This window comes from Hetaerina americana, unplaced genomic scaffold (assembly GCF_022747635.1).
Source record: "Hetaerina americana unplaced genomic scaffold, ioHetAmer1.1.p SCAF_39, whole genome shotgun sequence".
Taxonomy (NCBI): domain Eukaryota; kingdom Metazoa; phylum Arthropoda; class Insecta; order Odonata; family Calopterygidae; genus Hetaerina; species Hetaerina americana.
Window position 1 is genome coordinate 596,191 of NW_027286974.1, and position 18,528 is coordinate 614,718.

The window sequence follows — 18,528 nt, forward strand, 5'->3', positions numbered from 1 at the left end:
ATGCTGTATCATGCATTTTAAATGCTAAAAAAATATATATCTTACATTTACTACTCAATTTAAATTGATTTTCTCTTTTCCAATAATTCTCTTTTTCTGAGTGAAACCATTCAACATCATCTGTTATAAATATGTGGTTTTATAATATCTTAGCAATTATTACAAAGGAATCACTGAGATATTAAAATAAAATTTATGCTGCATATTAATTGAGCCATGCATATGAGCCATTATATATGGCATTACTTAACTTGGAGAATCACTGAGATTTTAAGATAAAATTTATGCAGCATATTAATTGAGCCATGCATATGAGCCATTATACTGTACTGTATAGTATATGCAATTACTTAACTTGGAGAAGACCAAGTTATAATTAAAGATCGATGCAACCTGGGTGAAAAACATTTTTGAAGTAATATTTCAACCGATTCCCAAGACGGGGGTCCTAAAATTTAACACCATGAATGAGATGTTGGTCCATCAAAAAATGCATCAAAAGAGCAAATTAAGCCGGTTTTAGAAGCCTGCGGTTCAGCATCAAAAAAGCCGAAGTCAAATGTTTCTTGTTTTCCAAAGGGACTTTATATCAAAACTCACTTATTAATACCCTTATAATAAACAACTTCCATTATATTCTCCACTTAATTACTTTTCTTTACTAAGCAGCGGAAGTTTCAGGAGAAATATGAGGTAATTTAGCTCAAAATGTCTAGATAGTTGATATTTTATCATCAAACCCCTGTTTTCAGCTGATCCATAAACAGAGGTTGTTCTAGACTAAAATATCTCAACACCTAATTATTCTGAATTAAAGTTCAGCAGAATGTAGCAGCGTTCTAAATGTTATTTTTGTGCATAATGACATAATCAAAACTCTTAACATCCCAGTCCACTTCCACGTCAGCAATGCAATCCTATAAGTTATTCACCAAGAACCAGGGAACACCTTCAAAGAATTCCAGTATTAACATATAGGCACCTGTGTAAACATACTTTACTTCTTACAAACAAAATGCTGTGTTATTAAAGACTGTTTCATCTTACTTTCCGAAGCATCATGCAATCTCCATCAATTAACATTCGTCAAGGAACTGCCAAACTTTTGCATATATTTTCTTCAGTATTTCATATTTATTCGTATTTCTTCTGCATTTTATTGATTTGTCATCTTATTCCTCAAGGAAAATGAATGGAGGTAAATTTCCAGGCAAAAAGGCATGAGACATAAGTGTTTTGCCTTGTACACAGTAAATATAGTAGATAGTATTGATTGATGGACAAATGGGTGATATAATTTACACATTGCCATGGAAGCCTTATAATTGATTCATGTATAGGAGATCCCAAAATTGAAAAGTATCATTGTTTGAATTAATAATGATTTACAAGATTATCATGTAAAAAATTATGCAATTTTAATTCTTATCGGATTAAATTGTTTCTGTTTAGACTAGTTTTATCATAATATATTTAACGATGCAGAGATTTTCAACTTTCTCTATTTTTTTTATTTAAAGAAATTACAGAAAACAGGAAAATAATATCACTTTGATACAAAGTTGTAGTTAACGTTTTACAAAGGTTTTTTTCAGAGTGTAAGCAAATATTTGAGAACAGTTTATGAATAACATTTAATCCTCAGCAGTCGAATGCACTTTAATTTTATGTTGCCTTGGCACTCTTCTGTTCATAATGCTCCAGGTAATAAATTATATATCTTACATTTTTATTATCATTTTGCAGGGTTTGTCCTCATGTGTGTGATAAGGTGAGTACACTGAATGAATGCCTTTGAACAGACATTGCACTTGTGTGGCTTTTCACCAATGTGTGTCTTCAAGTGCCTCTTTAGACCACACTTGTTAAAAGTTTTCTGACATATCATGCACTCACATGGCTTTTTACCAGTGTGTGTCATTATGTGCAACTTTAGTTTACTGCTCTGGGTGAAAGATTTTGAACAGGCATTGCACTTGTGTGGCCCTTCACCAGTGTGTGTCCACATGTGCATCTTCAGCATAGTACTGTTAACGAATGCTTTTGGACATACCATGCACTTGTATGGCTTTTCACCAGTATGTCTTTTTATGTGTTCCCTAAGATAGGCGCTTCGGGCAAATGCTTTTGAACAGATGCGGCACTTGTGGGGCTTTTCCCCAGTGTGTGTCCGCATGTGCATATTTAACATAGTTCTCTTAATGAATTCTTTTGGACATATCTTGCACTTGTATGGCTTTTCCCCAGTGTGTGTCAACATATGGGTCTTTATATAATCACGATCGGCAAATACTTTAAAACATATATCACACTTGTATCTCCTTTCCCCAGTGTGTGTCAACATGTGCCTCTTTAAATTCATCTTTCGAGAAAATCCTTTAGAACATATTTCACATCTGTGTGGCTTTTCTCTAAAGTGTGTCAGCATGTGAATTTTCAGAACATTTAAATGTAGAAAGTTTTTGGAGCAGATTTCACATTGATGCTTCTTAAGAGCATGCACCAATTTGATATGACTTGCAAGATCATTTTTTCTCTTAAATACCTCCAAACAAACATCACATCTGTATTGAATCACCTTGTTAATGTGGACATTCATTACATGCTCTTTGAGAAGGTCCCTTTGTTCAAATACCTTGTAGCATATTTCACACAGATGCAGTTGAGTGACTGAAGTTTCTTCCCTAGCATCATCTTGTTTTTTCTGTTTATCTGAAAGATTTGAAGTATAAGGTAAAGTAGATATTCATTAAAAAGTTAATACATGTGATTAAAAAATTGTTTTAATACTTTGGATAAACTAATTAATGTAAATTAATACTTATAGGTATCTAATGTTCACATTCAATCTGCTGAAATCAGCAGATTGAATGCTGAAATCCCAGGAACAACGCATCTGTCATCACCTAATGCTGATCTGAATTAGGCCTTCTAGCACTTTTTGCTTTACCTTCATCAGTGTCAACGTCCTTTCCTTTCAAGTCTCTCTTGTGCCTGGGAAACCTAAAGCAGTTACAGGGGGCTTAATCCAGTGGCATTAGCTAGTTTTTATTATTTTGCTTGGAAGTATTTTATTATTTAGATTAAAACTGCTATTTTTGAGCAAAGAAAAAGAATATAATATAGACTTGAAGTAAATTGAAGTTTTTTTCTTACAAAGAAAAAAAGAAATTGTCTAATAAAAGGATGTATAATTCTGTCACACTACTGCTGCATATGGGTTTACTTAAGGTTACTCAGAAAGAACAATTATTCTTTATGCAATGACTTCTAGAAGGAACAAAAAGAATATTTCTTTAGCATTTACAATAAAATTAGCATTCAGAAAAGGAAATATAGTATACCCTTAAGGATTAATATATTTTTTCAATTAAAAGATTTTTAAACATCAGGGAAATTTCTTGCTGCTGCTTTTAACGTAACGCAGAAAATAAATCAATAACAATGGATATGACATAATTAAGAAAAAAGTAAGATAAGGACTGGGAAAACGAGAGTATACAGCAGTTAACATAAAGTTGTGCAATTAATTAATTTTAATTGTGGTTCATATTTTAGGCTCCCCAGACGATTTTATTAATCTAATAATTCTGTTGGTAACATTAATTGTACGTCTTGATTGGCTAAATTATATGAATTACTGAATTATTTTGTAGCAAATTATTTTTCCAACTTCCTTCAATGTAATATAAGTAACTCTATAAGCATTTTTCATAAGATATATTATGAGAATCCTTTTTAGTTTCCAGAAAAAAGTATCAAATTTTAATACCAAATTTTTGCAGCATAAAAAGGTGTCCCGCATATATCTTAGCTTATCTTGAAAACTTATAGACAAGATCAATTGTGAGGCAATGCTGTGTAATGAAATTATTAGATTCAATTATTCTAAAAAATCAATTTTTCTTACTTTTGATATGGTTTTATAATATGTCTTTTTTAAATCTTTATCAACTTAAAATAAAAAAATTACAATTTTTGCAACTATTGAAGCAAGTTGACCAAGCCAAAAGTCTATTTTGTCATACCAATATCCCATGGGGCCCTTAGGGTAAATGTAAAATTAGAAAGCACTGAACTAACTCTCATCTTGGGTTTGTAGGTTTTTGTGGCATTCAAATGAAAGACTCCCCATGCTCAGGATATCACCATGTAAGTTGTTTTTCTGACAACAGTTTTGCCCATGTTTCAACGAGCAACTTCAGGTTGAAGTGAACCAGATCAGATCATTTTGACCTGAAGATGCTTGCTGACACACAGGCAAAACTGTTGTCAGAAAAACAATCTATATGACGACATCCTGAGAATGGATAGCCTAACTGATCTTAACGGTTAATGAAATCCATTGCGCAGACATCACAATTAGGGCATTATATTTGCCATTCTAATTTTTCAAAAAGCTACATACTTTTAACAAGTGCTTTGGTAAGAAATTGGAGGTTTATTCCCATGGAAACTGAATGAATTAGTACAGCAGGAAACTAAGATTAGGAATGAAAGTATGCGACAATTAGAAAAAAAAAATAAATCCTATCTTGTTGCTTTAAACAAAAGCAGAAAACACATTACTAAGAAATAATAGACATGAAAAATCAAAGAATATAGTCTAACTGTAAATAGAGGCATATAAAAAGAACAAATGAATGGCATTGACACCTTTCACATGATGCTGACATCTTACTTAGGGTAAAACATAAGATATTGAAAGGGAAAAGGGTTGTTTTGGATTATTTCATTTATTTTTCTTAACTGATTAAAATCACCATAATCAAGTAAAACAAAAGAAGAGACTGGACAAAAAAAAGCAAGAAGAATATAAGATCTAGTCTGAGCAGGTAAATAAATATTTGCGAATAAGATGATAAAATTATCATCTTTTTGCAATTTATCATAATAATATAAAATGGCCCTTCAGTTATTTTTTAAAAAATTCTGTTAGTTAACCCAGTTTCTCCAAAATACATTAAAAGTACTGCAGGGGTTAATCAACGATAGTTGTCTTACACCAGAGAGTAGGAAAAGTGAAGTGACAGCAGATTCCTTAGCTCTCCTTACCTTGTTCCTGCAACACCTCCCCTTCAAGTCTTACTTCTATCAGAGGAATTTCAGTTTCACAATCTTCCTTAATGTGTACTTCCTCCACAGAGGGCATACTTATTTCTGCATCTTCTAAATGATCCTGCAAGAAAAAATATTACAGATTTTCAGGATATCCATGCAAAATATGTTTTAAAAACATATTATTTTGAAAATATAGATAAAAAAGTGTTAACTTGAATGCACTATATTACTGTAGTTTTCTGTCAGCCGGTTTTGTTGAGAAATACAAGAGAAGTAACTGCATATGACTTTACAGAGAAAAAAACACTTCAAACCTTTCTTTAACCTTCCTAGTGTGGCAGGCCAATATATCGGCTTTTGTGCCCCAGGTGAAAAATGCGGCGGGCCGATATATTGGCTCTTGTATAGGCTATTGTTTAAATCGTTGTAACATATGGTTTTTTCTTTAATAATATATGGTTTTTCTGCTATCAATAGGTTGAATTACATAGAATTGCGTAAATATTTTTTTAAATTTTTTATTAGCAATTGTAAATGCTTTTCAAAAAGTGTAATTCTTACCATAATTTTTCGTTCAGTTTTGTACATGTCTGGAAGCTCTGCCTAATTGTTTTCTCTTTTTTTTCTGAGTGGTCTTTCCACTATGAAAAGGCACTGAAAGGCTACTAATCTGTTTCCATCTGTAATCTCTTGAATGTGTTTTGGTGTCGTGGTAGTGATATATACCTGCTTATTCAGACTTTGTTGAGACAATGGAAATAAGAGCACTGCCTTGTAATCATTTTGATTTCTCTTCCCCTCATCGTGTCTAAAGAATTGCGCCCTGTGTAATGGATTACATTGTCAGCAGTTCTCTGTGAGTTAAAACTTAGTTTTTTTCTGCCTTTAGATTGTTAGCACATTGCTGCAGTCTCAAGGAGAGGGGAAAAGTCCCAATTTGACTCAGTGAGATTCAACAGCCTTTTCAACAGTTGAACTATGCAGAGGCTGACAAAAAAATTTGCAATTCACTGGTTTTTCTTTATTTATTTATAATATTTTCTACAAGTCTTCTTGATTCTTTATTATTTTTTAAATATTGTACTTTAATTGAAAAATGTTTTTGAAAAAATATTAGTATTGTGTCTCAAAATCGAAATATTATTGCTAAAAAATATTCTTCAAATTTATGATACTGTAATAATTACATTTATTTTTCAGATGATGTAAATGTATTACATCATTATTAACTACAATATTATATTTTAAAATAAAACAACTGCATTTGGATATCTAAACAGATAACTTCATAATGTTTTTTTTCCTAAGGTGACACATTTTCTTAAATTACCCTTCGCACTTCTCACTAGTATCCCTGAAATCCTCATCACACTAAGAGGGTTAAAAAAATATAATGTGATGAACAGAAACACCTCTTGAGATGTGGCGTTAGCCTTAATGAACAGATATTAAGAGCCCATGAACTAAGGCTGTACACTTTGCCAACTAGTGCTAACTTCATATGCATTATCATTTGATTTAGGTAATTACCAGTTAAGGTAGATTATGGATGGACATAAGTACCAAATAAAACATTTTGGGACTGCTTACAACACAAAATCCAGGGGCATGCTTCACATTAAGTACTCCTTCATCTCTGAGTACTTCTTCCCTTAACCGAATCCAAAATTGTTATCTTGTTCCTGCCCTTTCCTTGTTTGATTAATATTCTCCCTTCTATTACTTTTTAGCCTCTCACGGCCAGTCAATATATGGCTTTCTTCTAACTTTTCCTGCCATCATAGGATTTCTTGGACAAGCCTACAATGCCGAGAAATCCCTGATTTGTTTTCTTTTAGGTCAATTGCCTTTTCTTTATCCCTACAGATGCAAACATTTCAAAAGCCTACAATATTCTTCTGTAAATGTCCCATATCAAATTTGAACAAATCTTTTCTTTACATCTACACTTTATGTCTCTGTCATCAATTTCCACATTTTCTCCCTATCTCAATGCCATATTGACAGCATTTTGACAGAACCTTTCTTAGATACGTAAACTTCGTGATCTTTGCCTTTCTTTTGCAATGCTTTTTATTCTAGCCTTTTCTTCAAAATTCTACAATCTTTGTTTTATTTTTTTTAAGAAATAGAGATCAATGATAGCAGTTAGATATAAGACAGGTAAGGTATTAGTTGACGGAGGAAAGATCCAAGAGAGATGGAAGGAATAGATAGAAGAACTGAATAGTAAAGAGCTTAAACCAACAAAGATAGACATAGGAAAGGATCATGATGTAGAGGAGGATAGCCTAGGTCCAAGCATACTAGACAAGGAGATAGAAAAGGCAGTAGGGGAGATGAAACCAAACTAAGCCAAGTAGATGGATAACATTCCTGCAGAACTTTTAATGCTTAGGAAAATGTCAGAGGAAGAGGCTATATGGGCTGTAGTATTTATGAGGAAGGAATCTAGCTGGAAGAATTTTGAGATCAGTTTTAGTGACATCAGTAACATAGAGTATTAGTTTTAGGCTACATCATGTGAGGACTACAGGACAATGAGTTTGATATCCCATGCAGCTAGAGTTGTTCTTAGGATCATAAATAAAAATTAGAGAGTAGGAAGCATTAATACTTAGAAGATTATCAGTTCGGGGTTAGGAAGGGGAGAGGTACGCATGATGCCATTGCAGTAATGAGATTATTAATCGAGATGAATATAGAACACAACCAGGAGGTATTTACCTGTTTAGTAGATTTCAAAAAGCATTAGAGAGTGAATTGGGAAAAACTAATGAGTATATTGCAGAAAATAGGAGTAGATTGGAGGGAAAGGAGGCTTATTCTCAACCTGTACATGTCTCAGACTGCTGAGGTGCAAGTGGGGAACAGGGAATCCGGTTGTGCAGTGTTAGGAAGAGGTGTAAGGCAGGTTTGCCCATTATCACCGTTACTTTTCAATCTATATGCAGAGGAAATAATTGAAGAGGCATGTGAAGGACTGGAGGTAAGAATGAAGGTGGGCAGGGAATTCCTGAAATCAGTTCGATTTGCTGATGACCAAGCTTTGGTTTGTCAGTCAGCCAAGGGGTTGCAAGTATTGCTGAGTGAATTGAAAATTCAGTGCGACAGGTACGGGATGAGAATCGATATTAATAAAACAAAGCTTATGTAATATTCTAGAAAAAAAAGGCTAAGGATAACCTTAGAACAGGAGGGCAAAAACTAGAGCAGGTAAAACAGTTTACGTATCTCTGTAGTGTTTTGGACCAACAGGGTCAAAGTGGTAGGGGCGCAAGGAGAAGAATTGCGCTAGGCAAAGAGGCTTTCATAAGGAGTGAATTGATGACGGAGATGTTGAGCTACGAAGAAAAGACGTTAAAAAATTTTATATGGAGCATAGCTATGTATGGCATGGAAACCTGGTCATTGAAGCAGGAGGATAGACCTAGACTGGACGCTTTTGAAATATCAGTGTGGAGGAGAATGAAGAAGGTGAAATGGACAGAGAAGAAAATAAATGAGGAAGTACTTGCTATGGTGGGTGAAGATAAGTGTTTGTTGTAGGTAGAGAAGTAGGCAAGTAGATGAAGGGGGAATTGACTGGCAGTGGGATGTTAAAGACTAATTGAGTGGAGAATGTTAGGCAAACAAAAAAAGGAATGTACAGGATAGGGATTTTAGATGGCATGATGAAAGGAAAAAAGTATTTAGAGCTGAAGAGGGACTTGATGTAAATTAGGAAGTCATGTTTTGCTAGGGATCACAAATTATTTAATTAGTTGAAATATCAGTGTGGAGGAGAATGAAGAAGGTGAAATGGACAGAGAAGAAAATAAATGAGGAAGTACTTGCTATGGTGGGTGAAGATAAGTGTTTGTTGTAGGTAGAGAAGTAGGCAAGTAGATGAAGGGGGAATTGACTGGCAGTGGGATGTTAAAGACTAATTGAGTGGAGAATGTTAGGCAAACAAAAAAAGGAATGTACAGGATAGGGATTTTAGATGGCATGATGAAAGGAAAAAAGTATTTAGAGCTGAAGAGGGACTTGATGTAAATTAGGAAGTCATGTTTTGCTAGGGATCACAAATTATTTAATTAGTAATTGTATTCATCCAAAAACCTACCTTAACCCCGGTACATTACCTAATAAAAATAATAATATATATATCATATATACCATATCCTTGCATAATCCTGGGAACCTTAATTCTGTATGCTCCCAAATACTCAGTGAACCAATAACCTACAAAGCCTCATTGTCTCTAGAATCAAGTCACCTGATGAACAAATCTTGGAATTAATAGGCCACCACCTTCAAACCATAGCTAATTCAAACCATTCTTGGATTCAAAATTTGTACTACTTTCTGGAACATTGACCCTCAATCCGAATTCCTTACAGAATGAAAATTCTCAAGGCCAGAGTATACTTTACATTCACTGAAGAAAGAAGGCTTAGAAACCCTGAAGTATAACCTTTCCCTACAAACCACAATGAACCCCATCCATTTATTTCCTCTTCCAACTGACCTAACTGGTCTTCACCAAAAATGCTTCCCAATTTAAGGACAAATTATGTCTGCAAATACGAGGAAGATTGTGGAAAGTAGAGTCCCTAATTTTTTTTCATGAAAAATGAAATTTATTCTCAATTTTGCATACATCTTTGGAAAGGTTAAGCATTTAGCTATTTTCCTACATTGTCAATTTGATGAGCAATCACTTTTTGCATCCTTTTAGGCAACTTTTAATATCAGCATCATACCTTGCTCCTGCTGCATCAGGAGGCCAACTGATGACCGCTTGAAATTCATTGCCATTCAGTGAAAGTGTATGTAAAAAGGTGTATTAACATCGAAAACATGCTAAAGTAGTGCAGGATGTTGTTTGATGCTGGCCAAATTTCCTAGATTAGCAGTCATCAGGGTAACTCAATTTGCCGGAGTCAATGGTGGCCTTTTTTGACAAGTTTGCCCACAATAACCAGGAAATTATTCTTTATGAGATAGAAAAGGCCTTAATGAAGAGTGTGGCTACTTCACCATGCAGAATATTGTGTCAAAGATTCTTGGTTACATCAACTTGTCTATTCAAAGGAGTGTGTTTGCAGAATGACAATACATGTGCACATGGCTTCACATCAAATGACCAGCCTACTTTGGCTGGTCATTTGATGTGAAGATTGATGAATGAAGAATCAATGAATGAATTTGGCCGGAATATCATTGATTCACCTCCTTTAAGCCTGGACATTGCCCCCAGAGACTACCATTTCTTTTCTGTTCTCACAACATGACTTGGAGGACAGAATTTAAAGTCAAATGAGGAACTGCAAGAAGCAGTGGTCAGTTAGCTTCATGATGTGGTATGAAAATGTATGACTTCAATATTATAAAGCTGCTTACGTGGATGAAAAACATGCAACTTTAAGGCAAGGCAACTTTAAATGCTTAGGCTTTCCTATGATGTACAGAAAGTTGAGAAAATATTTAATTTTCAATATCAACAAATACAAGACCTTATTTTTCAAATTTCCCTTGTAAAATGTGGTACAATAGACCCTTCCATTAGAATTTTAACTCTTCATTCTTAATGTCTCTGACCAACAATTAACAATAAATTTATTTCAACTGGGGTCATCTATCACAAACAAAATATTTCATCCCCTTCTCATTCAGTCTTTGGCTTCTGTTCCTACAAGAACACTACCCTCCAAGAAAAATAATGGCACCAGCTACTTGATTGTCTCAGAAAAAGTGGGTACCCTGAAAAACTGAAGAATAAAAAAATTCTCAAACCTTAATCTCAATAAATTCCTGTCCCTAAACCAAACCACCAGAAAAATTCTAATCTGATCTCACATCAAAAAGCCATAAAATTAAATAATCTGTGAACTTAGCCAATAGCCATTATCTACCCAGCACTTTAATTTGCTATAGAATCCTGGGCATACCTTATCTCATCTTAAAAAACAGACTAATCACTACATTAATCTATTTGAATACACCCCACCTTATTTGAATAATCTCCATGATTCTGACATCTCATTTAAGTCCTTACTTGGTAAAAGCTATGCATTTCCTGTTCTTCATTTGAAATCCTGGTTAAATAGACACCATTATAGGGCTCTTTAAGTTTCATCAAACTAGTTTTCATTCAAACTCCCAATGACCTCCCTAAATCCATCTACCAGGGCACCTTCAAACCGTAGAACATCTGCTTACTAGTTTTTTTCATCCAAAATGGATATAAATCTCTTTCAAGGCATTTTATCATGCATTACAAAATTTTAATTTTACGAAATTAATCCCAACAATTTTTTCACAAAACTTGTACTTTCCATGCTACACAATAGCCATTACCTATCCTAACAGTTTACTTTGCTTCATAATCCTGGGCACACCTTATCCCATCCTAAAAAATGAATCACTTTATTCACTCATTTGAATACATGACTCATATCACAAGCAGAAAATCCATCGTTTTGACTTTTTCTTCTAAAGGAAAAACATATATACAGACCATCACAAAAATGCTATTAGGCTAAATATATGTTATGCTCATGAAGACCTATACCATTAACTTGGATAAATACCGTTACATTTACGGCATGATCAATAAACATGTTCTTCTCATGGTAGTCATGATTTAAAAAATTAAGCATTAGTCAGTATGGCACAAACACTTCAATTTACCCTCACCTCAAGTGAAGTCCCTTCCTTAATTTGAATATTGTGGTCCACTTCCTCCTTGCTAGCTGGAATTTCAATAATCTCTGGCTCTTCAAAATCCATCTTTTCACTTTTCACTGTGATCTGTAAATAATTCTTAAAAAGGTTGAAAAATATTTAAAAAAAATTAGACTAGCAATATCAAAATTGAAATTGAGTGAATGATCAACAATTTTTATCAAATGAAAATGATTGGGATGATTGCAATTTTAAATTAAACAGCAGTGTTTTCATGCTAATTGATTATGATTATGGCACAACAGATTTCCATTTAAACAATTGGGCAGACATATAAATACATAAGAGTTAGCAGAGCTAGATATCACAGCAAAAGAAATTAATAAGATAAATAGTTGTTAAATCAAAAAAAACATCATCTTCTTGCCAATTTTAATGTATAGGGATGAGAATTTTTTAAAGATATTGAGTAATAAAAATGAATTATATTACATTATCATTGGACATACATGAAGTGAAAATGTAAATCTAAGACATTATAAGAAAAGATGCTAGGCATTTATTTGGCAAATTGTTTCCAAGTTTAAATGAAAAACTACCATTGGGTCAATGTTTACATGAATGACATATTTCTGTATACAAGTAGATATATTAAAAACTGATACATTAATGAAACTGACAGAGTGGTAAAAAATACCAAAAAGGGGGGGAATAACATCGGCAATGCATTGGAAATTACTGTATCTATAACTAATTACCTTTACGAAGCATACAAAATGAATGTCGTGATATAATAAAGAAAAACGCCCCATTTGTAATTAGAATAAAACGCGTCAAAAAAAGGGAGTCAAAGTACTCTTACACATGCTCTTATTATAAAAGTATAAGTATTCAATTTTTTCCTTCCGGCACATCTAATGCATACAATATACGCAATTTTTAAGTAATTGCCAGTATTTGCCATTTGGTCATTAGACAGTTACACACTAGGGAGGAAATTAATTATGATCACACGTTTATTAATCAATATAACTTACTTTCCCTACCACATATTCTTATAACGGACATGCTCAGAACACTATAAAATAAAACCATGGCTGGAACACAACTCACCTTATCGGGGATAATATTTCCCTCTTCCTCTTTGTTTTCCGTTTGCCTCTCCAACATAAGATTGTTTTCGTAGCATTGCTGCTATAGAACATATAGAAATCGGTCAGTATTTTAAAGCACTGATAGCAAATAAACCACGGGTGGCTTCCATCCCTCACTACCTACAAAAACAAGATTATCAAGCTAATTAACCCCACACATCTTCTTTACAAAGGACCTTAATTATTAACATAGTAATACAAAGGCTTTTTTTGACATAAAACCGGGAACAACCAAAAACTTTGCGGTAAAAATTCGATAAAAGCGTCATGGTGATAACATAAACAAGCAATGGATAGCTTACTTTCAATTCCAATAACTCTTCTATTGCTTCTCGCACCAACTGCTCAGCATCGTCATTTTCACTAAAAATATTTGTCAACCGACCACCACGGCCAAGACATAATCTACACTTTAAACTTTCTTGTCGAGGCATCTTCGTAGCACTTCAGACTGTCAACATTAAAAACTCGTAAGCAATAGATTCGAAGATGGCCGACTACTTGTCGACTGGTCGTTCGTTTTGAATCGATTCCGAAGTGGGAGTGGGAGAATCGATCTGGTTATATTTTGGCTCCAAGTTATCACCAAATTCAAATAAATTTCCGCATTTTAAAATTATTTATACTCTTACTTAATTGAGTTTAATCATTCTTTCGAACTAATAAAACGGTCCGAATAGCAAGAGTATAATAGAACTAAACTTTCTCTAAAAATGACAACCTGAACACAATATTACATTGTCCGAAGGCTAAGAGAATACTTTACTTATTATTTGTACGTTGACCAACAATTTTAATCATTTTAAAGGGGTGTTTTAACTTGACAGCTGGGTTTCCGAAGAAAACATTTCCTAAAAGCGTCATTTTTCAGACAGAAAACGATCATATTATGAGATATCCACTTAAGAACGTAAATTTTTTACATCGATGTGTAGAATGAAAACGGAATAAATGTTTATAATTTTACCAATGGTTGATGAAAAGACTACGATTAGCATGAAGTCATTCATCCATATTGGAATATAATACATCACATTTTTCGTATTTTAGATGCATCTTAAAATTATTTCAACTCTTAGTTAATTGAGTACCTTACTTTCTTACATCCATCATCAGACCGCGACTTTTTAATCATAATCTGCAGTTTAAATTCGGCTTTTTCGCCCATCCTAGTCGTTTCCAAGTTCTACCAATGATTTACGGAATAACCTAACGCTAAATATACGACTACAACGGTCAAACTTTACTTAAATTACCCTAAAAAAATACTGAAACAACACTGGTTAACAGCACAACTGCCCAGCTGGGCATTTAAGTCCTCTTTATCAGGTGTTCCCTTTAATTAGGATGTATATCTTGTAAATCAATGGATTAATACGAAAAGAGTTGATCTGAATCTGGGACAGATCATGGAAACATAATTTGGGAATTATTAGACGCATCACGTAACAATGAGAGCGAAAAATAAATAACCTTATTTTGAGATCTTAAGTATCTGACTTACCATAACAAACCACTATTACTTTTAACTTGACATCGATTCACATCGTCAGAAAAAGATTCAGTTCCTCAAAGTCTGGTTCCTACGGGTCGAAGAATTATTTTGATGTTTATTCAGGAAGGAACTAAATGAAAAAACGGCTATATGGTACTTGTAACGTTTTGGTACACTCTATGTCTACAATGATGAATAGCTATCGCTTGTGTAAATACTCGGTAATTCTTAAATTTAATAATCGTAAGCGAAATATATCTGGATCTTTTGATCCAGCTCTTTAAAATGAATGAATTAAACATAATAGAACTATTTAGTATTTCGATTTTTATTTCAAATGAAATAATCCCCATCATCCCTCATTAGCTAATAAAATAATATAAAACGGAATTATTTTTCCTCCCCTTAATGACTAGATTTCATGGAGATACCCCGACTTATTTGTAATCGGATTAAAATACTTTACCTCCATATGAATTGAAACCATTGTTATTCAAGTAAACTTCCCAAATGTGACTGACAAATGAAGAACGGAATGCAAGCGTCCAGCTGTTGAGTTGTTTAACTTGAGTTTTCGGATGTTTTATTATTTTTTAGTTCTATATCAAGTAAAATGTGACATATTGAAATGATATTTTAATTGAGTTTGTCCAGTAAATCATTCGGAGTAGTCTAAAACTTTCATAATGTGCGATAAAGCCGAATTTGAAGTGTGCAGATTGTGTTTAAACGGTCGTGGACTGTTGATCAATGTTTTCGGCGACAATAAAAAATTACAAATGATGCTGGAAAAGACTATAGAAGATTTAATAGATTTCAAAGTAAGTTTAGTTGTTTGTGTTCATTGCTTGGAATGTTATATGTGTAAAAAATGTTATATGAGATAGAATGTCGTTTGTACGTCTGTTCTGTCTACCTACACTGTTTCGTAAAATAATGATGACAATAAGGCCAGAGGATTTAGTGCGTTAATTGGTGAATATCTGTTTATGAAATATTTCATTAGGTTGTGCAGGATGCAAATCATCCCTGGTTGGTGTGTTCTTCCTGCATGGAGTTACTGACTGAATACCAGCTATTTAAGCGTCGATGTCGCGAGTGTTTGTCTGATTTCTATGATCGCATGAGAAAGGGGTGCAATTTTACTACGAATGACTGGATAAACAATCAAGAAGAGGTCAGTTGTATTTATTAAATTGAACTACGTCAACAAGGAATACCTTATTCCTTCTGCGAAAACGAATCGGCGGGAAAACAATTTTTTCGTCACTATAATTATTATGATCAATGCCAGTTATTTTTAAATGTTGCGCCAATACCCAATCCTAGAAAGGGGTAAAATGAAATTTTCTAAATTTTATTTTTTAGGAAAATTTGACCGGAGATATAATTTTCCTTATTTAAAATTAAAAAAAAAACGGAAATGTGTTCCCAAAAATTAATGCATTAAATTGAGCTATGTCAAAAACGAATACATCTTTGGGTTTGACACAATCTTTCGCTGCATTTTCTCTAAAATGGATTTTAAAATGTTTTCTAGAACATAATAAGTAATCTTACAGATAACATTCCGAGTGACCTGGAATAATTTTTCCATCTATTCGAATACCTTTTTTGGTTTTGGCTGGTCATCGCCAAGGTTGGTGATATTCCCTGTCTTTCTCCGTACAGGCATTAGTTGTGCATAAACCATAATCTTCCTCCTCATCACCATCTCTTCCATTGCACTGTATTGCATAACTCTATTCAGTCACTATCATGGGTTTTCCTGCAGTAAAACACACCCTATTATGTCTTCTATGTGATGGTATATTATGTCATTTTATTCCTCCTTATGATTGCTCAGAGGCATTAAGACCTGATCAATAAACAAGTCTGTCATTCCATTGGTTGCTAGGTCTATGTTGATTAGTTTTATATCTACTTTCATTTAATATTTTTGACACCCTGATATTTAATTTTGCATATATCTGTTAGAGCCACTGTGCATCAAGGATATACCTTCATTCCAAATGTTTTTCCAATGAATTGAAAAGGGTTTAATTAAATTTTATTAAGGCAGAATGCTTCTACTCTTTTTGAATGGGATTAAGAAGAAATATAAGTGGTGGATTGAGGTTTGGTAGGCAGGTGATAGATATTGAATTACCAATTAGAAGACTTGAATTGGATTTATATGCATACCACTATGGTCACTCTATACCAGGGACTTGAGCATTTTTAATCTTATTTCGTTACCGGATGCAATCCTGAAAAACCATTTGTGGCACAGGGAAAGAATTTATCTACTACATGCAGAGGTTAACGTTCGGTGAACTATAACATTAACTGCCAAATGAAGGTTCCCATTGATTGCGGTGTTAATGGTTTATAAGGAGGAGGGTGATGTCCTGAGCAATGATAACAAAGGTGCAAAGAGGCTAGGAGAGGATATGGTTTGTGGTACGTAATGCAAATTGTGGACATTCAGTAGTGCTCCAGCATCTCAAATCATTCGGCTTGAACAGAAATGATTGATAGATATGTCAATTATACTGTGGGCACTTGGAAGAATAGGATTACCACTAATAAATACAGCAAGGTATTGATCTAGGTTAAAGAATTGAGGTATTATGCAATGCAGTGAAAACAAATGTTTATTACCAAATTAGCTTAAAGTGATTAAGTTTTTTACTGCTGTTTCTAGTATTTGCTTAACTGGAAAGATGTATTGTCCTTATGCTCTTATTTGTAATTGTTTATCATCTGCCATTATGATATTATAACCTGTTTATGCTTTCCATTAGTTGTCCACTGAGAATCAGAAAGACTTCATTAAGGATGCATTCGCCATTGACACTGTTGGTAGTAGTGCCATAAATGCCCAAGATGACTTGATTATTGTAAAAGAAGAGGCAGAGACTTTTAGTGGATGCTCTTTTGCTCCAGAAAGGGATGTAGAACCGCCAATGGTTGCATCAATTCAGGAAGGTGAAAATCATTGGTCCAGTAATGTAGAAGCAAGGAATTTGGTGAGTGTCTATGTATAATGTTGTGTGTGTATGTATAATAATGTGTACACAATTAACCATCTGCACATTAAATCTAGCCTATTCAAGGTAAAACTTTCCTTGCAACATTTTCAGAGTATAAAAATCATTCGCATTGACTGGGATTTGAACCCAGACCTCTCAATATCCAGTCGAGTTCTTCAGCCACTTAAACTACCAAGGCGTCCTTTTAAACTCTGAAATTTAAGGGTTTTTAAAGGAACAAGATGTTGTTTTGAATTACCGTGCATACAATGTCACAGGCATTGGTATTTGTGTGCAATGTGCCACATCCCACAAGCCAACTTTAAACACTTATGGTGTTTACACATTCACAAATTTCAATGACACTGGGGGAGTTGCCGCTACAATCTGAAATTGTTGCATTGAAATGCGAATTAGCAGATGACTCTGTTAAAAGTTACTTTTGCGGCATCTCCTTCAGTTTCTTTGGAATAAAACTATCCTTTTTATTTTCTTGAAAACCCTCTTTTATCTTGATGGTTGCACTTGGTTGTTTGTTATGCTTTCATTCCTCCTAATGTTTTTTGACCAATGGGGAATTCAGTTCCTATTTTTCTTTTTGCAAAAGTTGTTAAGAGAATATTAATACTTCCATTACTCATTATTGTTCTATGAAAACACATCTCTCTCTGAAATGAAATCTCACTCTATCTGTAATGTTTGTCTTCCAGGACCCATTGGAAGATAGAGATGTTTCATTATCCTTTAATAAGGAAGTGGATATTAACCCTTTGCGGTCCAACGTCGAGTCAGACTCGACAGTCTCAGCGTAAATATCTGGTCCAACGTCGAGTCAGGCTCGACAGAGCTGAGTGTGGCATTTATACGCCTTATCAGTATGGTTCTACCATCTGGTATCATTTGGTTGTACTTCTTAGACCTACTTAAACCTTTCTGCGTGTCTTTCTTGGATGTAATACCTTTTAAGCATGTGAATACAATGAAACACGTGATGTTCAATATTGCGTAGTTTACGATCATAGCTGATGCAATTGAGCCATGGTTGACTTTATTTTTCAGTGTTTTCCAACTAACTTTGGAGGTTTCTGCAACCTATAGGTTAGTTCTTTTGTAAAATTACCTAATTATTAGA

General features: G+C 33.9%; 1 protein-coding gene across 1 annotated transcript in view; it reads right to left on the minus strand.

Annotated features, from left to right (window-relative positions):
• LOC139691703 (uncharacterized) overlaps positions 1-18,528 on the minus strand; it is an 88,225-nt gene that overhangs the window by 13,148 nt on the left and 56,549 nt on the right. The gene's annotated exons all lie outside the window — the stretch shown is intronic.